Source organism: Castor canadensis, chromosome 5 (genome assembly GCF_047511655.1).
Source record: "Castor canadensis chromosome 5, mCasCan1.hap1v2, whole genome shotgun sequence".
Taxonomy (NCBI): domain Eukaryota; kingdom Metazoa; phylum Chordata; class Mammalia; order Rodentia; family Castoridae; genus Castor; species Castor canadensis.
The window spans coordinates 95,314,439-95,340,433 of NC_133390.1; the positions used below are offsets into that span (position 1 = coordinate 95,314,439).

Consider the following 25,995-nt stretch of genomic DNA (forward strand, 5'->3'; position numbering starts at 1 on the left):
TATCTCTAATTTTGTTGTAGAGAGAGTATAAGCAATAATAGGAAGGAACAAGGGGTTTTGCTGGTTGAGATAAGGATAGCTATACAGGGCATTGACTCACATTGATTTCCTGTGCGTGGGTGTTACCTTCTAGGTTAATTCTTTTTAATCTAACCTTTTCTCTAGTTCCTGGTCCCATTTTCCTATTGGCCTCAGTTGCTTTAAGGTATCTGCTTTAGTTTCTCTGCATTAAGGGCAACAAATGCTAGCTAGTTTTTTAGGTGTCTTACCTATCCTCACCCCTCCCTTGTGTGCTCTCGCTTTTATCATGTGCTCATAGTCCAATCCCCTTGTTGTGTTTGCCCTTGATCTAATGTCCACATATGAGGGAGAACATACGATTTTTGGTCTTTTGAGCCAGGCTAACCTCACTCAGAATGATGTTCTCCAATTCCATCCATTTACCAGCAAATGATAACATTTCGTTCTTCTTCATGGCTGCATAAAATTCCATTGTGTATAGATACCACATTTTCTTAATCCATTCGTCAGTGCTGGGGCATCTTGGCTGTTTCCATAACTTGGCTATTGTGAATAGTGCCACAATAAACATGGATGTGCAGGTGCCTCTGGAGTAACAGTCTTTTGGGTATATCCCCAAGAGTGGTATTGCTGGATCAAATGGTAGATCGATGTCCAGCTTTTTAAGTAGCCTCCAAATTTTTTTCCAGAGTGGTTGTACTAGTCTACATTCCCACCAACAGTGTAAGAGGGTTCCTTTTTCCCCAAATCCTCGCCAACACCTGTTGTTGGTGGTGTTGCTGATGATGGCTATTCTAACAGGGGTGAGGTGGAATCTTAGTGTGGTTTTAATTTGCATTTCCTTTATTGCTAGAGATGGTGAGCATTTTTTCATGTGTTTTCTGGCCATTTGAATTTCTTCTTTTGAGAAAGTTCTGTTTAGTTCACCTGCCCATTTCTTTATTGGTTCATTAGTTTTGGGAGAATTTAGTTTTTTAAGTTCCCTGTATATTCTGGTTATCAGTCCTTTGTCTGATGTATAGTTGGCAAATATTTTCTCCCACTCTGTGGGTGTTCTCTTCAGTTTAGAGACCATTTCTTTTGATGAACAGAAGCTTTTTAGTTTTATGAGGTCCCATTTATCTATGCTATCTCTTAGTTGCTGTGCTGCTGGGGTTTCATTGAGAAAGTTCTTACCTATACCTACTAACTCCAGAGTATTTCCTACTCTTTCTTGTATTAAGTAAAGTGAAAATTCATATTTATAAATTCAATTAAATTTGAGTTGAGAAATGGTTATTTTCCTAGAGTAAAACAAATGATATTTGATCACAATCAAAACAAAAGAAATGAAGCCTTTAGATAGATGAAATAACATTATTCTGAAAATCTTTAAATGCATTCCTGGTATCAAGTGAACCTGAACATGGAGAAAAACCAAGCACTAAGCTGAAACAACAGATTACCAAAGTCAACTGCATTATTTTCTTTTGTATATACATTAAACATCAAGTTGAAATGAAATCTATTGCTGTGAGTGCTAGTGAATTCCAAGTTGCTTTGGAGAATTTTTAGATTTAATTCATTTATATTCTCAAATTTGGAGGCCATGTTAAAAAATAACTTTGGAAAGTAAGTTGACAAAATACCTTAAATTGAAATACATTTGCTGAGTTCACTTTTATATTGTTCACTGAGTTTAAAATTCAATATTTGAAACTTCAAGATTCTTTAATTTTCAACATGTTTGTGTATATGTCAGCCAGCTATTATGTACTGAAAGAGATTTTCAGTTCCTGTCTCTCTCCCTCTCTCTGTCACTCTCTCTTTCTGTCTCTATCAATCAAAACAAGGAAAAATGGAACAGCTCTGATTGGTAGAGGCTGGGAGGCTAGAGCCTTTATGTTATCTGTTACCAGTCTTTCCTCTTTCACCAGGTGGCTCCAAGTGGATTTTTGAAACATGGTTTAGACCGTAGAGCTTGGGCTAGAGGTTGAAGAACTTTTAAAAAGTATCATGCACTAACATTTCCTATTTTGAGCTTCAGAAGAAGTTACAACACATGAAATGGTAAATATACAGTCATGCAAGTTTAAAGATGGATGAAGATGAAAACAGCCAAGTCCATGGGTTGTCAGGTATCATGGCAGCATCTGTCTCTTCAACCAGGAACAATGTGTACATGTTTCATTTGGGTGACTTCTATTTTTCTTGTATGGTAAGATATAAGATTTAGCCCAAATTTGAGTTTTCAGCTCCAACTTGATTAATCATATTTTTCATTACTGTATGAGCAATCTCAATGGCAAGACTGCATTTACATTTCCACTATCTTTCCAACACACCTGCTTTCAGAATTGATGAATCATTCAATCCAGTGTTTTACTCATTTACCAAAACAATTATTTTTGGAAGTATTATTAGATTAGGTTGCTGAAAATGGAGGGCAGAACATTTGATAAGAGTAACTCAATAATTCTTTCTTTTCTTTGTATTTTACCCTCGTGACTAAAGTATTTGTATTTTGTCTCTATTTTCAGACTGGAAATCAATATTGGAATTGCTAGATTCATAAGATATGAGGTTTGTTCCTTTTTTTACATGTTTTATCCCTGTTTTGGGTAGTTTACAATCTAGGGTAATTCTAAAAACAATAGTATGCTCTCTTGATGTAATTAAGTACAAAGCTTATCAGCATCCAGGAAAACACTGATTAATATTGATTGCATATATTCTAAGACTTACAAAAATCTTAGAAAAATATCCATTATCTATTCTGAAAAACAAATGTAGTCTGTTACCATAACCATGATCACTTAATAGTATTGTTTATTACAGCATCTTTTATTTCTATTGACATGTTTTTCATTTTTAATGCAAGAGAAGATAAAATCACAGGTAAAATGAAGAAGCAATTAGCCACATCATGTAATAGAGAGATCTTTAAAGATTTTATTTAGATTTTAGGAATTCTTTTAAAGTGCTCTAGTTAAGATACAATAAGGTTTAGGCAGAGCATGACATAGTTACGTCTGGTGACTTTGGAGGTAGCCAGGCTTATTCAAGGTTCTAGATTCTACAATTAGCCAGGTGACTTTGGACTAATTGTCTGAAGAGTCCTGACCTCTTCTGGGAAATGTAGATAAAGCAAACTACCTAATAAAATGGGTGTGGGTTTGATAATTTAATTCGATAATGTAAGTTCTCTTGTACAGGTTTTATCACATGATAAAAACCCAATAGAAACTCTTCTACTATATTCCCTTTGAAATATGCCTGTAAAGTAAAATAAGAGCATTAAATTAGAATCTTTCCTTTAAGGTCATTTATGACCTTGAGAGGGTAGGTAGTTTTTGCCTGCATATTTTCTTTAGTAGGCAGAATATGGTCTCCCAAAGATATCCATGTTTTAATTCTCATAATCGTTAATATGGTATCTTACATGAAAGAGGAGACTGTGTTGATGTGATTAAGTTAAGGCTCTTGAGATGAAGAGATTATCCTATGTAATCAGAAGAGTCCTCCTAAGGAAAAGAGGGAGCAGGAGAGTGAGAATGAAAGAAGGAGATGTGTTGACTGAAGCTAAGGCAAGACACAGAAAATGAGACTTACAGATGCTGGACAAAACCAGCAGAGGAAGGTGCTATGGGATGAGAAACACGGAGAGCCTCTGGAACACAGAAAAGAAAGAAAATTGATTCTCTTTTAGAGTCTGCATAAGAAATGAGCCCTGCAGGCACCTTGACTATAGGGCTTCTGATTTCCCAAACTATAAAATAATAAATTTATGTTGTTTTAAGTCCATAAATATATTGTAATTTGTCACAGCAGCAATAGGAAAATGATTAAATCAGTGGTGAAAAAAAGTGGACAGAGACAAGATATCACTCTATTCGTTGTAAAGTTCTGGTGTTTGGTGCCTCTGGCAGATGTGTAGCAAGCTACAGAAAACTGTTATGGTACTGTATAGCTACATCATTTCACATTGCAATACATTATGAAGCATCAACTAATTACAGTAAATATCCTATATAAATATAAAGATTATGAATATCACACCTTGAAAGATATTAATAATAAATACTTAATGCTGCATTTATATCAAAAATTAATTAGCAAATTATTACAGTTGACTGAATACTTAATAAATTCCTATGCAATCTTTATTTTATATACATTATCTACTTAATTTATGAAACTATAATAGAGATAGGTGTTCTTAATGTAGCTTTACAGACAGGGGGCTGAATTTATAAATTCATTTTCCAAAAAGACTAACTAAAAGGACTAAAGATTAAATCAAAATCTGTTGATTTAAAATTGCATGCCAATCAGAAAGATAAATTGGGATAAGGGGTAGTACACACCTAGAAACACAGACGCACATGCACACGCACGCACACACACATGCACATATACGCTGAAAATAAAGAGATTACCTTATAAGGACTCCAGTGTGCCCTTCCTGACTTCAGAAGACATTTCCTGTGTGTAACATGTGGCTTCTCAATCAGGTGGAGGTAGCCAGGTCCTGTGTCTGCTGATGGACAGTTTCTCCAGAATTTTTGCCCTACATCTTCCTAAATAGGGGGCAACGGAACTATCACTAGTGTCTGTCCATTTTAGGACAGGTATTAGAAAAACCTAGAGGTTAAAATAGAGAATATTTAATTTTTTATTTAATTTTTATTTTACATAAAATCTGTTTTTATATTCAATGTGTTTTAGTCTTTCTATTTTCTTAAGAAGTGAAATATTACTTTCGCTATAAAAAATGTAGCAACCTAAACTAATATTTAATGAATATTGATTTTTGAGTCTGGTATTGTGCCAGTCACTGTCACATATCATATTTTGTACATATTAATGGTCCCAGCTTTACAAAAGAAGTAGCTAAGGTTTATCAAATTGGTGTATAATTATAGTCGATTTAATTTTAGGTACAATTGATTATTATTGAAGATAAAATATAAATCCAGAGAAATATAAACTAATCCAGGAGATTATTATTCCCCTGTAATATTCCTTTATGGTAGAATCCATGTCTTCTTCCTCAGACACTGAGGCAGTATCAGATTCTGCAAATTAGATATTTAATCTAAGTTTGTCACTACTTGCTGTTATGTGAGTCACCAAATTTCTTTTTGTACTGATTCATGTTTCTTGCTAGAACTAGTTTTAAACAATGAATACCTCTTTCCCTTTCTAAGTCATTCCCACATTAAATACTATGCTAGGAATCAGCTTACTCAAAAATCATAGTCTCATGTTGAAAAAAAGTACACCCAAATTGACACAAAACAATTCTACTTTCTTGCTCTCTGCTTCCTTTGATGGTTTGGTCCAATCATGAGAAAACATCCAGAAAATTTCATTTACTCTTATTTTCAAAAACATAGTTATTAAAGTATTTCTGATTTGTTCTAGGAATTCACCATGAACTATGTTTCCTCAACCTCACAAAACCAAAATACCTTATGCATGAACTAGAACATCACCCTATAATCCAGTGTGGTCGAAGTAAAGCACCTTCATGAAGATAGCCTCATTGCCACTTTTCATACATTTTGTGTAATCTTCACTAAAATACATATCTCTTTAAGCTTTGTGGTAAATAAAAATATCATTAAAAAACCATTGCACTGAAATTGCTGTTTTGAACCAGCAATTCTCTGGTTCACAAAAATACCCAAACACATGCCCTACAACTTACCTATTTTGTCTGAGAGCAGTGAACAGTTCTCTGAGAACAGTGAACAGTTGTTTGAGAACATTGAAGTTTCACAAAGTCCTTAGTGCAACTACTATGGCAACATTTATAAAGAATTCATACATGTATTCAATTATTTGATACTTAATATTATACTTAGACAGTATTGCAATTATGTGTCTTTACTACATACTTCTTAAATTAGAGTTTATTTTTTCTTGTTCTCAGTGTGCCTCTTCTAATGGTGACTAATAAATGAGTGAATACACGAACAAAATAAGCCTAGTATGTCATAGATGTGTTTCAACAATTATTTTCTGACCTTCATATTACAGTAGAGGGCACTCATTAACCTCAGCAGTAGTGAGGTGGCTGAGAATCAACTGCCCTCAAACCTCTCAACATCTGATGACCACAATAAGAAATAATGATCTCGCTAACTTTTACTAAGGGCTACAAACTAACACTATGCTAATTTCCATAGCACGCCTCTCTGATTTCATTCATAAAGACCTAAGATGAAGTGGAAGTGAATCATTACCTACATTTTACAGACACAAACACTGAGACTCAGAGTGGTAAAATCTGCTTGGGATGACTCATTCAGTAAGAGGCAGGGCCTGCTTGGAGCTTTCTACTAAAGATTATGATCTAAACCCTGCTGTTTTTCTGTTCACAATTTTGATTTAGGCAAAAAAGATATGTAATCCAAAAATAGTAAAATCATAAGCATTATGGTTCCTGTACCAAAAGTAACAGGTGAGTGAAAATCTGTATAGAAAAAGAGCAAATGACAAGAATGGTTGTGTGACTTGAGTCTCTAAAACTGCAGGTCACCATGGCTATCTAGCACATTTACTACAACTTAGGACAGTACTCCTAACAGATGAAATTGACATTATTTGCTCAATTACTTTTAATAGATTACATCACCAGTAGTGAAAATGATTCTAGAATTTTCCGGAGTAGTTGTGAGATAAAGAAAGAATCCTTAGTAGGAGAATGCTTTTGAATGCTTTTGGAAAATCTTGAAAAGCTCAATTTGGTACTATTCAAGAGCAATAAATTGCCTACCTGCATATATAGACTGCAGCCTACTTATCTGTTAAGAATAAACAATATTGTTAATGTAAATTCGTTTTACCCTGAAATCCCTGTAGACAGTTACGTTTGAAAATGAATGAATTAATTATGTCTTCCATATACAAAAATGCAAGTTACTCATGAAATGTAAGTCATAAAATTTGACTGTTTTCCAATAGGAAATCAATTTCCATTGATTTACTCACATACTCTTATAAAATACCTCTTGAGATCAGAAGAATGCATTAAAAACTGGCAAACCAGGGTTAGAAGTACAATCACTAATACTGAGTCCCACAGGATTTGTGCCTGTGCTGGTGACCCTGTTGACATGTTGCCCAAACCTGCTTATCTAAAGGGTCAAGGTCTAACTGAATGCGAAACAGACAGATTTCACCGAAAGATGATAGATAGATACATAGATAGATAGATAGATAGATTGATAGATAGAAATAGATGAGAGTGCCACAACTAATGCTATCAGTAATTGCATTGCTTATTTTAAAAGACAAAGATTTTTTTTTCCCTTCCGTTACTATCCCCCTTATAATCTATTTGTTGAAGGTTCTAGGCCACTTGTCCTACAGATTTTCTCAGTCTGTCTTTTTTTTTTTTTTAAATCATGCTGTATTTAACACTTGGCCTCTCTCATGTATTTGTGTGTGTGTGATTAGATTTATGTTTGAGTCTTTTGGAAGGACTGCTCCTTCATAGGTGGTATTGTTTATTTTTCATTATGAGAAAAATAATGCCTGGCTCTCTTTTTTGTGATATCAGTAATTATCGATGACAAGCATCTTGATCTATTAATTTGTTAGGAGTTTTGAATGATGATATTCTATCATTCCTTCTTCATTTATTGCCTGGAATATTTCTATAAAGAGAATATCTCTTATCAATAATTTGGTTACCCTAAGTACAAATTGCACAGAAAATATAGGATGAGGCTTCATTATTTGCTAATTCCAAAACAATGGTTAGTTCTCTAGCAGCTTTCGAAGTTGGGCAATGAATAACATGTCTCATTTGGTTTTAAGTGTCACTGTGAACTGGTGGATTTAAAAAGCTTTCATCATTGTTATTATTCAATTGATGACGTCTTTGGCGGCTGGAAGTTTACTCAGGTTGGTTCCTAGGTCCTTTTTACATGTTCCCAGTAATGTCCTTGATTTCCAGTATGACAAGTTTCCTTATATTCTAAATTCAACTCATGTATTTTCTACCCCAGATCAAAAGTCAGCCATTTTCCCAAGGAGTCCTGGTTCCTTTTAATAAATTAATGAGATTGGCGATCACACACTGGACTCTGGGGTTGTCAGGCTTCAGGGTGGTTCAGTATTTAATGTCATTCAAAATAAAATTTCATGCCACATTCAAATACAGGCACATCATCTAAAGAACATCACCACAAAGTATGTGCTCTTTTAACATGGAGTAAAAACAAATGAAATTGAACAGTTTTCAATTTATGAAGCAGTGATCTCTCCAGCTGACAAGGCATTAGTGCGGAAGGTATATATTAGGAACTCGAAGTGCTTCTCCACTTCACCTGGTGATTTTTCCTTGATTTACATTGCTTTAGTCTCTCCCTATCAGTATCTTCATCTCTGTGTTTTTACTTTTAACAGCAACAGTACCACCATCCCACACAAAAACACACAAACACATGCCCTACAACTTCTCTATTTTGTCTGAGAGTAAAGAGTACTAACAGGGGATGGAATATATTACTTGCATGCTTCATTGCAACTGGGGAAATAAGAGGTGACCACAAATCAGGCATAACCTGAAGGTTTTGTTGGTTTTTGTCTCACAAAAGCTTAAACTGTTTCAAGAGGCAAAGAGAATGCCAGAGGCTGAAGTGGGGCGGAGAATTCCCTCAGATTCAAAAATGTTACAAAGCAATGAGTCATCAAAGGAAAATGGTCTTTAAGTTGCTTAGGCAGATAAACCATACTTCAAAGATATTACTCATGCATGGTAAGGAAGCACACAGACACCAAATTTCACAAGATCACTTTAGCTTGTTAATGAGGATGTCAGCTGTGGCCATGTTTGACTGGATAAGTTTAGATACCAGATCCTTGTTTTGATTATGCTATGTAAGTCGCTCATGCCCACACAGGCTTAGGGAGTAGACTCTGATAATGAGTGAGTCAGAATTTATATTCGTCTATACATTTCTTCTTTTTTCAGCATATATTTTTCTGCTTTGATACAGTGTTAATAAAATTTAAGAGACACTCGGGTAAATTAAGAATAGTCTTGTGATTAGAAGCTGAGAAATTGAGATAGGAACAGTGTAATGATGAACCAAGCATTTTTCTTCAGCTATTACTGAGTTCTTCTGCTTGACATGCCTTTTGGATGAAGTGAAAGATGGCTTTTCTTTGCCACAGTAGATAATAGTACCTGGACACTAGCCAGTTTAGCTGGAATTTTGAGAGAGCAGAGCATGTCAGCATTCACTGTGAGGCCTACCCAGCTGCCTCTGTCAATGCCTTCTTACCTGTCTTTCTCACTCCTTCCTGGGCTGTCAGCACTGGGGCTGGTGAGGCAGGCTAGAAGTAGGAAAAGTTTGGAGCTCACACGTTTTGCTTGGATTCTTCCTTGCTGGAACGCCAGAACCAAGGTCTTCTGAAAACAGTTTGTCGTCAACACTGCCACTCAATGAACTGTCGACTGTCACTTAAAAAAAAGCTCAGCTAGAAAATTATGTGACTCTTGGTTCCTGTGGTTATTAGTTCCAGGTTATAATACACTTTTTTGTCCTATAGAAATGATTACAAGTTGGACCCACAGGTATAATTCCCATAAACCAGGGTATCAAAAGTCTAAACTTGAAATTGGAACAAAAATGAATTCTAAATGCTAACCATACTTTTTAATGTATCTTGCCAGATTGCTTTCACGCTCTCACTTCTCTTTCACTTACTCTCTCTTTGGTTCATGAACTGGAAATTTTTCACACATGGATTCTTTCTTATAGATTCTTCTTTGTTTCTCACTTGAGGCAACACTGCTCAAGGGACAAAGGAAATGCACAGAAGTGTTGGCAGAGGTACAGTTGAGTTAACATGGCCTCTGCCTGTCATGCACTCTGGCTGAAGGGCTATTCTCAAGAGAAAGAGTAAGAAGGTTCTAAGGACACATTCTAATAGCTGAATGCCAGTAGAAATCATCAAGCGTACTCCTCTTATCAACCTTTATACACTTTTCTATCTTTATATTTTTTAATGGAAAAGACAGTAGAATGCTGTTAAGAAGGTGTTCTGTATTAATATAGTAATCCCATGATCATACTGCCTATATTATTTTCATTTGGCAAATTGCTTTTTCAGCTCTTTAGACATGTACATTTTATATAGTGATTGTGTATTATAATTTTACTTCTGTAATACTGTTATTTTTCATGCCATAAAATTTCCCTCATAAAGCATATTTTTCAATCAAACATTTAAATGATTATACATTTAAATGATTATATTTAGTTAAGTCACTATTTCTTTCTTATGGGCACCAATTTACTAATTCATATTTCTAGTTCTGGGTATATAAATTATTTTCAAGCTTTTGCTTTATAGATTATGCTGCACCAAGAATTTCCACATAATGCTCTGTTAGATCATGGGGCCTATATATCAGGCACTAAGCACATATGATTTATAAGGCTACCAGTCACCACTCAGAGAGTATCCTTGAAAGTCTATTTCAGAAATAAGAGAACTTGAGGCTCATAGAAGTAAAATACTTCCCCAAGGGTATTTATTGAGCAAGAGGCAGAACCAAGATTTGAAATTCTTATCTATCTGACTTCAAATCTCATTCTTTCTCCCTATGTCACAGAACTATTTCTTCAGTGAAGTTTTTCCCAAGACAAAATCCTGAGAGTAGAATTGTTGATCAAAGAGTGTGACTATCTCTATGGTGCTGGTTACTTGCCCATCAGTGAAAATAACAGTGAAAAGGAAACAAGAAAAATTAGGTACAAACCTATTGTCTATGTTTCCCAAAGATCTCTTCTTGTTTAAGATCAGTGGGGAGACTATCAGCCTACCTTTCTTATACTTGAGAAAATTATAAATTGGGAAATTTAGCTACTAACTCATATTTCATGTAACCAGATTTCTTATGATCTTATGAAAAATATTAGAAAAATGCTGTACAAAATTTACCACATTGTGAATATTATTATGATAAAAGATTTAAATACGTGTTCTCAACTCTACTGGCATAGATGGAATTCTTAGTAAATAGAGGAACACATATTTAATTTGTGAATAAATAAGGGGTCTCTGTGTTACAAAAATTGGAGGGATCTCTTTAGCCAGAATAAAAATAAATGTCAAGGAGACAAAGGGACGCTTTCATGGGTTGAGATACACTGTTATTATTACGCCTTTTCAACAAGTATCAATGCTCTCTCTTCCTTTTCACTGAAAACAGTGGAACCTTTGCTGAACTGACAGTCAGTTTGAGCCAGTCAACAGAAACTGCTTTGGGTCACATGGCACCAAGAACCGTTGTTGTCATCGCAACTGCACTGTGATAAATTAGCCTGTCTCCACTAAGTATTTGGTTTGCCTACATGCCCTAGAAGGTGCCGATTTGATATTCTTTTTGACAGTTTTGAGCTAATCTCTCATTCAACCTTTCAGCAGGCTTGCTAACATTTACATATATTTGAAGAGTGAAAAAGGAAATTAATATTTTTGACTCACTAGATACATGTGTCAGTGTTTCTGAATGATTATATTTAAGGAGTATTTTTGCATTCTCCTGAAGTTTGATCATTGTTTTAGAAGCCATTCTATCCAAGGTTAATATGGATTTATTTCACCTTTTAGGTACTTACATATTACTGTCACTTAATAATTGAAATTAACTACTAGATTTAGTAAAGATGGAGGAAAAAAATGTTAGCCATAAAAGCACTGAAGCTTATAATAGCTTAAGTAATTATTTTTCAAAATTTAGTACATTTTTATTGTCTGAAGGATTACATTCTTAATAAATTCTGCATGCATTTTATAACAAAGTTTATTTTCTTTCCATGAATTTTCTTTCCACTGAATTTATGAGATTTTTTAAAAAAATTATTGCCTTGTATTTAAATTTAATGAGATTCATAGATATTACTGTATGAACTGCAATCAAACATATTGTGATTTCAAGCAAGGTACCTGAAAAGTTAAGCACTTATGTAAAGTGCTTTCAGCTTGAAAGGTGTTTCACATAAAGTTTTCTCCTTTAATCTTCAATATCTGCTAATATTGTTACCTCACCCATTTTACAGATGAGGAAGAACATTTGGGAAGATAAGAAAAACTGCCAAAACAATAATGGAATGAAAATGGCCCAAGTTATAATCCAAGTCTCTCACTCTAAATCGAGATTCTTTATGCTACATTATCCCAATCAAGCACATGAGTATTTATAATACACACATTAGCTAGGGGCATTATAGCTTATTTATAAGAAGTTTTGTAGAATATATGTGCTACAGATGCATGTAAATATGCAAATACTATGCAGAATCTAAATACTGCTGTGGTTCAGCTCTTAAATGTGTATCCTAAATGTGATGTACAAAAGGTCTAACTCCCTGTGGCAACTACTGGGTGGTGGTAGACCCTTTAGGTGGGTCCTGGGGTAAGGAAGTTTGATTGAAGGCATTCTCTTGAAGGTGACATTGGGACACTGGCCCCTTCCTTTCTTTTTTGCTTCTCAGTCACCATGAAGTAAAAATGTTTCCTTCCTCTGCCACACGCTTCTACCATGATGAAATGTCCTGCTACAGGCCCAAAGTAAAGGGACAAACCAATCATAGACTGAAATCTCAAAGAGTGAAAATAAATCTTTCCTTCAGGTATTTTGTCACATCAATGGAAATTAGACTAACTAACATAAATACCAAAAGCCCATGTTATATTAAAGAGTTATCTACTTTATTATTACCATTTTACCTTGTGTGGGAACAGAAAAGAAAAAAGAGGAAATCAGTTTAGTGCAGAATAAAATGGTAGAAAATTAAAAATTGCAGACTTGGAATGAGCTCATGGATCGTTGGAATGGGCAAAGATTGCTGACTGGTTAATTATAAGAAAAGATTGACTTTTCTCCTCCTGGGTCCGTTGACTTGTTCCTTAGTCCCGTGCTACTCAAGGTATATGTAGTCCACAGATAAGCATCAGAACCAGTATGACATCACAGAGAGTTGGTGAAAAGGAAGAAGCTGAAGCACCACCCCAGCAGTACTGAAGCAGAGCCACACGGGATTCCACAGGGCTCATGTGCACATTAGTATTTGGTGAGCATTTCACCCACAAACGTCTGCTAACCATAAGGAAGGAATAGAAAGAAACAGAACATCATAACCTAGTGATTTCAAGTGCCTGTAATCAAGGCTGCAATGACCTTAAGTTTTAATAAATACTAGAAAGCTAGTTTTACACATCTGTTATTCCCTCTTACTTACTATGAGATATTTTGGAGGAGGGTAGGTGTATGGAAGCTATGCCTTCAGCAATCCATGTTTAAATGTCAATATCAGCAGGTGAGGCAACAATGTAATTCCCACCAGTAACCCTCAGCATCTTCAAATAAATGAGTGGCTTAATAGTGGAGAATGAACAAGTGAGAATGTGAGGTCTAGGACTCCAGGACTGTGTATAACACATAATATACATACATACATATTCATATACACACATGCACACACACATATATGCACAAATACACACCCCCATATGCCCACATATACACACACAAATGTACACAAATGCTTATACACCTACAGGCACACACACATACATGCATGCACACACACACATACACACACATATGATCTCTTTCAAATTACATTTTTTCTCCTTTTTTTAATTGTTGTGCTGGGTGGTGGTACATTGTAGCATTTACAAAGGTTCTTGAATTAAACTTTTTTCAGGGAAACATTCCAAACAGATGTCTCTGATGGAGAAAATGCTATGCTAAAAGATGATCTCCAATGTTGCCCCCTGGGGTAACTTGTCAACAAGGAACAGCAGATCAACAGCTCCTTGCTTACTAGTCAAGCCCAGAGTTAAAAGGAAGTTTGCTTTTCTTTTCTCTTCCACTTGCCAAATAGCATTATCTGGGATGTATATCTTAACTGAACCTCCCCACTCCTCGCAATCATATCTTACTTCCCTTGCATCATTCAATAAGGACTTCTTGACTTTGTCATCAAATAATACAATTAAATACATATGCTGGTCATTGTCTAAAAGTGAATAATATTAATTTTTAGAGATGATGTCCTAATACAACTGTGCACCAGTAATGAAGAATGATATGTTTCTCATAGAAAGAGAAACTTTGTTATAGGACAAATGGTGGTTCTTCAGGCATGGAGTTTGACTACTTCAGTCTGGACAGTTTATGTTATTACATTTTAGATAAATTAATGAACCTAAAAAATAGTCCACCAATAATTCTAAGATGTTTGTTCAGACATTAAAATTATGTTAACAGAATTCAAAATGAAAGAGAAATAATTATTGCAAAGTCCTACTATGTCAAGAAGCCAAATCATTTTCATTTTTCTCTGTTTCCTTTTGGTCATTTACTAGCAGTATCTACTTTCTTAATATGATTTTGACAATGACATCAATACTAATTGCCCCTGACTTTGCCAGGCTCAGTAGAGTCACAGATATCTGTCATCAGTAGACTGCATCCTGCCTGGTTTCAGAGCCAACTCTGCACTACACACTCTTTAAAACCAGCACAGACAGGTAGTTTTTATACTTTTTATATTGGTGAGTGTGAGATGATGGGGATAGAAATTACTATATTGGCCTGTTAAATATTCAAACTGTTTAAAATATCAAGTATAGTAAATTACTCTGAACTTTTACATATAGTGTTTTCCTTATTTTGATTTTTTTCTTTAAGATAAATTATTAAAATGTAATTTAAGAGGTTTAGAAATGCAAATATTTTGTGTGGCTCTTTAAATATATTATGAAAATTACTTCAAAATGTACATTTTATAGACCATTATTAAAGTTTGAGTGGATTGGAATGTAAGTTGCAAAAATGTACAGTTTTGAATTGAGAATTGATAAGTAAGGATGATATTCTCATAGCAACCAAACCAGCCTGGGCATAATTACTATAGCGCTTTAACTAAAATAATATTGTCAATATTTCTATGGAAGTTGCTCTGTTTACTCTTTGCTCTCTAGTGGGTTGAAAGGCCTATAAGTTATACCTTCTTCATGACACTTCTTTCACCAATCTCAGCTCTCTACATAGAATAAGAAGAGATGACAGGACGCAGCTTAAAGAGAGAAATGGGGGGAAATGAGGAAGAAGGTTTCTTTCCTTGACACTAAAGAAATTTCCTACAGAATCCTGGACTCTGGAAATACCATGAATGAACTATTCTTCTCCTACTTGTAATAGCAGTTCATATTTTGAGCAGGGCCTCACGGTAAGAGGGTATCAATCTGACATAGCATTTCAGTCTCCATAATAGGAATTACTGAACGAAAACCCTTACACTTGAATATCTCTTCTGAAAGGCTGTGAAAAATGCTGGTGATCGCATTTCTTTGTAATGAAGGAGAGCTTTGGGCTTGCCAGGTTTCGCATCTTTCCTGACTGTCAAGCTTGACCACAGGCAATATTACTTAGATATTTCATGCACCAATTCTACTTCAGGTTTTAATAATGAGTAAGCTCAGAAGACTGGAAAGATCTTCAACTGTACCTGGGTGGGGGGGGGGTGGAAATGCCAAAAGCTATAGGAGAAGATAGTTTACAGTTTTCTTACTATTTGAATCTTTCAAAGACCTTTTCAAGTAGTTATTAATTAATCAAAGAGAATCTTAGTAAGGTAGACCTTCTGAAAATTTAATCAAGAAGAAAAGAAGAGAAATATAGTGTTATGGACGAAGAAGATTTGAAGTAGCCTAAAGAATCAGCTACCTTTTGTCTCTGTAATGAAAAATACATTTATAATTTATCAAAAATTTATTTACAAAAGTGTGATAGGTTCGCTAGATAGGTAAGAGTGTAGTAATATTCTGGAACTCTTAAGAGCAGTGGAGCTAGATCTTTTATATTCCTATAAACAATTACAAAGTAGATACACAATAAGGATTATTAGGTACTAAATAATATCAACTAGTAATAGGTCATAAATTAGTTGATCAAATACTTGTCAAGTCTAAAATAGCAAAGATCAGATTTCAGTAGAGTAAGATATTCAGTAGGTAAATGTAAGGAAAATAATGGATTACGTACATGATAATAAAAACGAGAGCAATATTATGTAGCCCAAAGAGCATACAGACTTAGGAACTAGTCAAAGTTGGATTCAAGTTCTGACTCTTCTGCTAATTCTGTTGTGTGATGTTGAACACATTACTTAAACACTCTACTTCCCTAGTCTATAAGACAATTAGTAGTAATAGCGAAATACTGGTTTTCTTTCTCCTGGAAATAAAGACCCAGTTGGTTAAGATGCCTCAGTTTTCTCAACAAGAAAGCATAGTATTGGATCTGATGACCCTTGTGACTGTTCTCCTGGAGTTCTTTAATTCTATATTTATGTAGCAGACTTTAATTTCTATAGTAGACTAGAGGGCTATACTCCCCATGTTCAAATTTCAAGGACTACCCACAAGCCAAAGAGAAGGATTTTTATCTCTGTGAAGATAAAAGTTCTCAGAACTCTTACAAATTCTACCCTGTCAGTGACATTGATTTTACTTCAAGGAAAGGTTGTGCCCTGAGACTTTCTTTGTAATCATAGAGGCAAATCTGTTATGCAGAAAGTGCTACTGGATTCATGTCTTTTGTTATTTTTACCAAACATTCCTGTGCTTGCTTGAAATGCCCCCAAGTGATGTATTTCTTATCACATCCATCGTCACTGGCAGATCTGGTAATATAACTCACATCTAGAGTCCAACAGGCCAATATATGTCAAAAGTAGGGCCACATGAAAGGTCTGTAGTCTTCTCTCTTAAAGATTTAGGATAGTACTAGATTGAGAATAAGCAATGTCAGGAACATGTGCCATTATTTCCCTCACTTGTCTACAGCATATATCCTTGATGGACCAGGGCTCTCTTCCTCTGAATCAGCAGAATCTTCCTTAACATATTGCTCTAAGCAAGTGGTATAAATTGAAGTTGGGATTAATATAAAATATGTGGTTTCCTTGTTCTTGAGTCTTCTTTTTTTAATTTTATTTTTATTTTTTCTTTTTCATTTATTCATATGTACATACAATGTTTGGTTCATTTCTCCCACCTACCCCACCCCCTCCCTTTCCCTTCACCCCCTCCCTCTCCCCCCCACCCCCTCACTGCCAGGCAGAAACTATTTTGCCCTTATCTCTAATTTTGTTGAAGAGAGAGTATAAGCAATAATAGGAAGGACAAAGGGTTTTTGCTAGTTGAGATAAGGATAGCTATACAGAGAGATTCCTCACATTGCTTTCATGTACATATGTGTTTCATTCTAAATTGATTCTTCTCTAACTAAACTTTTCTCTAGTTCCTAGTCCCCTTCTCCTATTGGCCTCTGTCACTTTAAAGTTTCTGCATTAGTTCCTTTGCATTGAGTACATCAAATACTATCATGTTTTTTGGGTTTCTTACCTATCTTCATACCTCCCTTAAGTTTTCTTAAAAATAAGGCTGAAGTTGCAATTTCAAATTGTGCAAAATAGGAATAGAAATGACTAAGAAGTATGCAGTGTCATTCATCTATTGAAAATTAATATAAGTTGGTACCTGCAATGATAGACTTCAGGCAGGCCCAAGGTCTCATTCTGGTAGAAGGACAGACCACTTAGGAGAGAGAACTCCCAAGTACATGGACAAATGCTGAAATTGTCCCCAGTTATTTGGGTGGGTGGATAATCAAAATTCCATGAAACTGCAAAGAGGAGCTTTTCTAAAGTTCTGAGAGGATCTTCACCTCAAGATGATGTCAGAAGCAGTAGTTATCAGGGCATTTCAGGGACCAGGTAACCAGGACAGTGTGGCCCTCTCCCTGTAAACACTACTGGGTCTCTAGCTTTGTGTAGTCAGCAGGTCCCAAAGTGAGTTTTTCTTTACCACCTGAAAGGAGCTCACACTTGTTCTGTGTCTGTTGGCATTTTCTGTCAAATGTTACCACCATCACTTTTGTTAACTACCCAACAGAACCATAAATGCAAGCATGTTTTTGTGTGGTCAAAGCTGATCTACAGTGTTCAGTCCTAGATGTGGAGTGACCCAGAAGGAGAAATGAGAAGGTGCAACACTTACATCCACTGTCAGCTGCCATGCTGAAGAAGAAAACATTCTCTGGCCTAGATACCACATATTTGTGCTTGCCTGCTTGAAATTAAATGGGAAAAAATGCTTTATTCTTGCATAAATACAAAAGTATAGTCAACTTAGAGGGAAAAAGGCAAAAAAAATTTAGAGAGGAGAAAAAAGAAAAAATAACAGCAAACATTAAAAAGAGAAAAGAGCATGGAGGCAATTCCAACTCCTTGACAGTACAGATTGCCTCTTATTCTCATTGGCTTTCCAGGGTTAGCATAATACCTCTAATGTGATTAGTCTATGAATAAATATTTGTGTGACTGAAAGTCAAATGAGGGAAAGGAAGAGACAAATGAAGACAGTTAAAAGAAGTTGGAAAGGGGGATATTTTCCACCACCCCACTTTTATGTTAAAAAGGCCATGCAATAATGAAATTATGTGTGGTACCTAAAGAAATCTGCAGAAATGTGTATGTGAACCAAAGCCTCAGAACACTGTATTTCAAAAATAAATTAAAATTGGTAGCCTAAAGTCATATAAGTTGAATACATTACTAAGTATTTAAAAGTTTAAATTGTACTCAGACAGAAGTACTTCCAAATTTCTTAGAAAAGCAAATCCCTACTTCAAAAGTAAACTTTGTAGCTGTTTGGAAATAGCAATAAAAAAATCTTAGTCTTTTGAGTCTGTGCTGGGGAAAAAAATGACTACAAGTATTTTAAAGCCAGCTTCTAGAGGGCACATCAGGATTTGAAAGGATGTAATAAAAGATCCCCTTACAGCTCCCTGAAATATATGACAGTATTTCAAGGAATTTGGCACAGACTGACACCAAACTCTCATTTGAGACTTTAAAATAGAAGACAAACTGTCCCAGCTTTCAGCAATCATTTCATTGTTTTAGGAGACCCTCGATGGTTCCTGGCCTGCAGGTATACCTCCCTACCTTCTCTTCTATATCCTGTACCACATGAGACAGCCAATGTGATGAGGAAGGTCTGGCCTCACCAATACATAATTTTCACTTTTTAATCACCTTCTCCTGATCTGTGGCTTCCATCTCTTCCCTCTAGTAAGTAAATAGGTAAGTGCAATACCACAGAGTTTTACTTGTTAAAGAATTTAAAGAAACATGTTTCTATTTTATATAAACAGTATGCACACATATTTTAATAGCCAAAGAACAAAGATTAAAATATTTCTGCCATGTAAAATTCCTTTAACATAAACACTTAGGACCAAATGTAAAACTTCATTATCTGTCCATATCATGACTCACTTTGACTATTCCATCCTCATCTCCCCCTTCATTTAGTCAATAGCCAAGTCTTGTTTGTTCTCTGTCCAAACCATTCTCTTCTCCCCATTCTAATCTCTTTTCTTAGATCTAATCACCAGTACCCTGGATTGTTATACATCTGACTTGACAAGGCCATAACCCTCCTGAAAGAGGGTGTCTCTTGTCCCCAGATAAACTTCTAATAGAAGACACAATGTCCTTCTTGACCTGTCCTCTGTGTACCTTAACAAGTCACTTCTCCATACTAAATGGTTTTAGACCATTACATGACCCATTCACACTGCAAAGAATGCCCTGACTGGCCAAGTTAGGTGGCAAACCCAAGGATTCTGGTAGTACTTTTATTGTAACACTAATCACACTGTGCTCTACTTGAGTTTATATCTGGAGAGATCTGTACTACAAGTACTGAATCCCACTCATGTTCTGTACCCAACGCTAGAACAGTGCCTGGCATATAGTCACAAAACACAGTTTTGCTGCATGGATGCTTCTTATATCATCTTTAGGCTTACTTATGTGGGTTCACATAGTTGTAGCTTCATGAAATATAGTCATGTTCTCATTTGGTCCTGATACAAGCCAAAATACACAAACCCAAGCTTACTTTGTGCTTACACCTACGTGATAAAAAGGAATAAGATAGTCTGTTCCAGAAAATTAAGATCAAATATACAAATACCCTAGAGAGATGCTTGTCAACTTAAAAGCCAAGTTTAATAGCCACTAGATACTCAAAGCTTACACGTAACAATAAATGTAATTTTCAATTATTCTATCTTGTAGAGAACAAGTGAGACTATATATAAGAATAATTTATTCTGTATAAGAATATATATTCTTATATTCTATACAAGAATAACTATAATGAAATATTCTATATGAAATTAGGCTGTCCTATCATTTTGGGCTATCACATTTTTCCCCATTCTCATACAAAGTTTCTTAAGCATTATCTTTTCAGTGCCAAGTTCAGCTATTTCTATGTCAGTTCTGAAATCCTCACTAGTAGAGGAGGTGGATGCAGACATGAACTAGGCATGTATGTCTTCTGGCCTGTAGGGAGGGTAAGACTACAGATAGGAATTGTGACCCCTGAGTAAACTGTATTCTCTTTCATGGGTCCTATTCAAGAAGAGCAGGAATACTATGGGATTTGGAAAGGCCAAAGTAAGAAGTACCCAAGCTAAAAGAAGTTAGAAATATAGGATATGACAGAGTAAGGGAAACTCAATGTCTTGAAAAAAAATATGAGCAGTGATTAGTATCATCAAATCACATTCTGTCAAGGGCTATCTGTAAGGAACCAAATTTTTGATGCCAGGCAAAAGTACAAACTTGTCATAATAAAATCCACATCAAAAGATCTGATCATTAGTTTTTATACTGGCTTACCATTAAAATGACTTAAATATAAAAGCTGTATTTTAGACAAGCAAAATGTATCTGAAGTTCCTATATATACTGTGTAATGTTGTGAGACAAATGGCTTCGATTCTGACACAGCAACTATAGTGTGTCCTTTCAATTCAGATGTCTTGAAGGTCAGTGTAGTGATTCTCAGAGTAAATCAATAAAATTCTGCAGCATTTTAGGGCCTATTCCTGAAAAAGAAATTAAGCCCTCTGTGTAAATTCAGATCATTTCCCAATAAAATTTCCAAATGAAATGATCAAGTCAGAAAGTCTTGAGTACTGTGAAGAGAGATACCAGTATTTCATACTCCAGTTTTCCAAAAATGGAATCTTTCACCACTTTGTAGGGGATCTTAGAGTTGAGAATCACACACACCAGAGTTTTACATTCAGAATATGAAAATTCTAAATAAGCAAAATAAGAAATATCCTGCAGGGAACAGATAACAAATGGGATTACTCCAAAATGAAATTGCAAACAGATTTAAGTGTAATTTTATATTATTCAAATCTAGTAACAATAGAAAAACTGAGACACTGAACAAAAATACTTTTAAACATATACACACCAAAGAAAAACACTATTTTCCAAATGTTCTGTTTTATATTTCTATTTTATAGTCACTAATTTCAGAAAGAAGTCAAGGTATTAATTGTATTTTTCTCCTCCTCTCCTGTAGTGGGTGATACAAAGAGAGCACATGGATGTGAATTCCTTTAGTGTTTGTGGTCATAATCCCACATTAAACATCAGAAAGGCATTTCCCAGGAAGGTCAGAGAAAATAAATCTATATTCTTGAATTTGATAAAAAAATGATATTAACTAAATATCCTTTAAACTGCGTGATCAAAAAATTCCTAAGAACATTTTTAGGTGATTTCTTTGAGCTGTTTTTCTAGAAAAGTTGTCCCAAAAGGTATGAGTTTTGAGACCGAAGTCTTGGCTATAAAACATGGCCATGAGAAGACCACAAGACGCTTTGTGATTTGGGCAGATAGTTCTAAATAAGTGTTGCCTTTTAAAAGTGGGAAGTTAGTTTCCTTCTCTATGTTCTCATATTTAGGAAACCTAAACAGGACAGAAATGGAAGCAGAGTTATTCAAAACTGCCTTTAATGATAAAAGGAAAGTAATAGGAAAGGATTCGTGGAGAATCCATGGGATTTCAAAATTCATGTTTGTCTATATTCGTCCACCCTTAACTTGGAGATAATTACTTTCTTTTCCTCTGTTTGGTTACCTGCACTAGCAAACAGGCACAGCAAACTGCATGAGGGTATATTCACACACAGGTGCATCCAGAGCTGTGGTCAGGTCCTGAGAAACTCTAGATAATTCTAATCACCTGAGCCTCGTGGCATTAAAAGCTGAACTAATGCCAAAACACAGCTTATAAAACTTTTATAAAACTTGGGCACATTTTAAAAGTATGCATTTGACAAATTAATGGTTTCAGCACTCAAAAATCAAATACAGTATAATTGTGAGTCCTCTTTATTTGCTCTGTCATGAGCATAATCTTTACTGACCTCTTTTTAATAGTTCCAAAACTTTGCCCCTTTGTGTTCTGGGGAGGAGAAAACATGAAGAGCGGAAGAGTCACCAGCTGCTCCAGAGCTTTTGGCTGGAGATGATGGAGAGGAATGGGGAAACTGTGCATATAGTCTGTTAGGAACTCTGCTAATTACATATGCATCATTGCTTTTCTTGTTTACATGTTTCATAATTAACTTGTGTCGCTATTTGATATCCTTAAGAAATAGGTTGATCTTGAATTTGATTTAAGTCAAAGGAAAGGATTTAAAATATCAAATAAAAAAGCAATGTTGTTTTACCAAAGAGTAAGCACACGTTATTTCTATATAGAGGCAGATAGAAAAATTTGGGGACATTACAGGTCACGTAATATCTGTGGCAACTACTCAATTCTGTCCTTGTAGCCTAAAAGCAACCCTAGATGATATATAAAAGAACAAGAGAGACTATATTCCAATAAAACTTATTTATGGAAATCAGTATTTCCTGCAATTTTCATTTCACAAAATATTGTTCATTTGACTTTTCTCAACCATTTAAGATATCAAAATCACTCTTAACTAAGTGACCAGATAAATATGGTGGCAGGCCAGATTTTGTCTACACCAGGAGTTTTATCAGTCCCTGCTGAGCTAGTCCAGTTTAACTACATGTTGCAAAATATAGTGGCCAAAGTTCACTTGTATTTTCAGCTGAAGAGTGTCAGAAAAGAAACATGCTTTAAGTTTATTCAAAATGTTTCTTAAAAGCATTAGATAAGTTTAGTCTACTTATGCAAGTCACTCTGAAATATTTTTAACCAATTAGTTTGAAAAATCTTCTATGTATTCATTTCAGTCACAAAAGTTATCAAGAACCTTACATTAAGGTCATCAATATTTCTATTATTTGAGACAATCCTTGAGATTATTTAAATGCATGCACCCCAAAATTGCTAACAGTTTCTATTTTCTACTGAATAATAGAAGCCCATAGTTTGATTCAGGTGAAAATGGGTCAATGAAGGAAAATCAGAAGGAATAGAATTGGCCTTTTGCCTATGTTCTTTTCATAAAAGTTTACAGGTATATGTTCATTATCCTATCTCTAAACTAAATTATTTTAGCACATTTAAAAATAATTTTATTATTCTTGGAAACAACTCTAACTCCTTACTACACTAATCAAGCTTGATTTTTATTACTACTATTATTTTTAATGTTTTATTAAAATTCAATCCGAAAGATTCACAGGACAATTTCATTTTTTCCTGAGAGTTTAGTTTGTTAAAGTCACTAAGGCAACTTTAATTTGATGCAGTTCATGAGATCTCTTCTAAAGTATGTTCATTTTGGGGATGATGGGCCAATTCTTACAGTGATTGTGATTAGTGCCTCCAAAGTAAAACACAACCCTACTGTGTAGTAGTGACAGTTTTACTGCAGAAATGGTTAAGTCCCTAGTTAACTGTTAATCATACATACACAAACACAAGCACATATATACATGCATGCAACAGGAACAACAATAACAAAAATAACTAGCCCATTTTACTTCCCAGAGCTAACAGCTAACTGCATTGTTATGGGAGGTATCTGTACAGCAATATGCCACCAGTGCTTAAAACAAGTTCTAAGAGAAAAGTTCTGATTTATAGTGCTGATTTCCCAGGTGTGAATAATTTCTCCCTGGCTCTTTTCCAGTTATCAATGTGGCATTTTTGAAGAGAGCCATGCTTTTTGTTCTTTTTAGAAGCTGGTATGAGCTGGCATCAGCATCTCTCTGCCTGGTACTTTATAGAGAAATTCTAATGATTCTTCCGCTGGTATGTAGAAAAGGAACTAAATATCAAGATTTCTTTCAATGTTTACTTTCTTTAATATTACATATTTCTATAATAAAAATAGAGTCCCCTAAGTGATAAAATATTGTAAAGTATTGAATGTAAAACACATCTTCAAGAAAACACACAAACAAAAAAAAATTGAGCCTGAGGGGGACATATAGAAGGAAAATGATTATGTATAGATGTCGGTGAAAGCTAATTTTTAGGACATAACCTTTTATTAGTTATGTAACTTTTTCTATCAAATCATAGAAATTCAAATATAATCTTGAAATGCATTTCTTTTACATGAGGATTTTAAATTCTTTTTATTTTTTCTAATGTTAACTTTTACAATACACCATGGCTTTTGTGAATGCAGATCTGATTGATTCATGTACTCCAAGGGGGGCAAGAACACCATGCTATTCTATTAGTATTGATTTGTAAGATGAGTGGTAGATGTTCATAGCAAGGAGGAAAGAAATCTACAGGCTGGCTTACTTGCAGAATTCTGTCCCTTAAGCTTCCATATTCCAGTGAACAAGACGTTCCTCATATTTATTGTTTATCTTCCTTTAGCTACTTAAAAAAAAAAGAACACTTTTCTTGTTTTACATTTAAATGAAGGTATCATGGATATAACACAATCAACATGTGAATTGTCACTGGATTGGAGATGTAAACTCCAAAAGTAAAATTGCTGATATTAGAATGAACTATGCTTGACTAACGCTACCCTTAGAAGCCCAATGTTTGGTAGTCATTTTGGAATCCAATTCTCATTCTAGAAATCTTCAGAGGGCATAAGTGGAGGAATTAAAGAGATTTTCAGGAGCTAAAAAGGATAGCAGAAATATGGAAAGGTACCCTTCAAGGGAAGATACCAAATTCCCCTACCTCAATGGTGTGATGGTTTTTCTAGGAAGACAGTAGAAGGTCTATGATTTCATTATAAAGACATCAAGGGACTAATCAGGTGATGATCTCTACTAGAAAGGAAAGCAGCAAAACTTAGAAACTTGAGGAATTTTACTGTGAGAGAAAAAAGTCAAAAAGATGCTGAAAGTGTTTTAAAAATACGTAGAAACCAATAAAAAATCCATGGGGTTTCAAGAAAGAAGTATCCAAATGTGAACGGGAAATAAGATACTACTGGATGAAAGAACATTGGTTCTGACAAAGATCTTTGGGGACTCTGAAAGAGATTGAGTAAGAAATAAGAATAGTTTGTGGTGAGGTGTTGATGGAATATATTTAATAGTAAGTTTGGGGATAGAGGCAATTTTGGATCACAGGATGACAGTCAAGTTCAAGGATAGAGAACAGGGAGTCTGGCAAGGAAGGGAGAATACACTTGAATGAAGTGAGAGTTGAGAATAAAATAGTAGAGTTGATGGAGGAGGTGATTGTATGAGAAGAGAGGAGTGAGAGTGATGTAAGACAAGAACAGTATATGCGTTGCAAAAACTGGAGGTCTGAATGGCACCTTATGATGAAGCAATCTAATGCCCAGAGGATGAGTGAGAACTGCAGTGGAGTTTGGAACAAAAAGGAAAACAGAAAGATCAAAGTCACTTCAGAGAATATATGCTAGCAAAGCCTATGCCAACTTTCCCTGAGATATTTACGTTTCGTAAGACCAAAATAACTATCATCAAATAATAATTGTAAATACTCTAAAAGGAACATGCCTTCCTAGGCATGAACTTACCCAAGAAAACCCTAAATCTGTTGTTCTACTCATGATGCAAGTCTATTTCTTATCCTTTCAGATATGTCACAACAAAATACTTAGAGAGACGATTCAATCCAAAAGAAAATATTCTACTT

The 25,995-nt window shown here is 35.0% G+C and overlaps 1 protein-coding gene across 15 annotated transcripts in view; it reads right to left on the reverse strand.

Annotated features, from left to right (window-relative positions):
* Positions 1–25,995, reverse strand: part of Nlgn1 (neuroligin 1) — an 841,293-nt gene that overhangs the window by 340,915 nt on the left and 474,383 nt on the right. The window lies entirely within an intron of this gene.